Below are 957 nucleotides of genomic sequence, written 5' to 3'. Positions count from 1 at the left end.
ACATGTATTGCTGTCCCATCAGTGTTCAAACATCCATTGCACTTGTAAAAAGTGCCACAGCAATGCAATTTCATGGCGTTTTCCATCTTGTGTTAGAATTAAACTAGCTGACTAATGCAAAGTTGTGTGGGCCTAAATACGCATTGTGGAATATTCTTTTGTTTTATTTGACACTGACAGTAAACCTCAATGGTATTTAACAGCTTAAAAGCCTCTTTCTTGAAGACGTTTTCACTATCTGCCAAACTGCCGCTTGTTTGGAAGGCAGTTGAGTGGAGTTCACTGCCACCATCTAGCGCTCATTTCTCAAATTTTCACACTCAAGTCAAAAGGGGAAAAAAAAATGTTCCACTATTAGAGGTGGTATCAGAGTCGACACAGCACCTGTGAGAATATATTGTATTGCAGGAACAGAGCGTTTAACACCTGACACTGTTCACGCCCTGTTATCGGTGTCCGACAAGCATTTTATACGTTACTCCACACACTCGATTATCTGATTGAGGGATACTGTGTGGCTGTGTAAGAGCATACAAAGTTGCACAAATATCCCACTAATTCCACCTGGATCTGTGTAAAAGGCAAAGGCAGAAAAATGCTGATGCAGCAATTTTACAGGATCTCTGCAAAAGTAAATTTTTGTTCTAGTTTGGTTTTGGACTCTACTATTATGACTGTAATCCAGTTAAGCTACAAAACGTGACTATTAGAGGTGTTCTGTTAAAAGTGAGTAGCTGCAACCTAATACACCACAATGATGGGTGTCAAGTTATTTTGGAGGTTTTTGCCTAATGGGGAAAAAAACTGAGGGAAAAGTCAGGCCGTCTAAACAAAAACCACGAGGCCGAATTAAAATGTTTGTTTGCGTGAACTGTTCACATTCCAACACAAGGAAGCAGGTTTTGTTAAGAGGCCTTTTGTGCTTTGTTCCAGTAAACATTGTGAAATGTCCTTGAA

Source organism: Phyllopteryx taeniolatus, chromosome 15, assembly GCF_024500385.1.
Source record: "Phyllopteryx taeniolatus isolate TA_2022b chromosome 15, UOR_Ptae_1.2, whole genome shotgun sequence".
Classification (NCBI taxonomy): Eukaryota; Metazoa; Chordata; class Actinopteri; order Syngnathiformes; family Syngnathidae; genus Phyllopteryx; species Phyllopteryx taeniolatus.
This window is presented reverse-complemented; position numbering follows the sequence as displayed.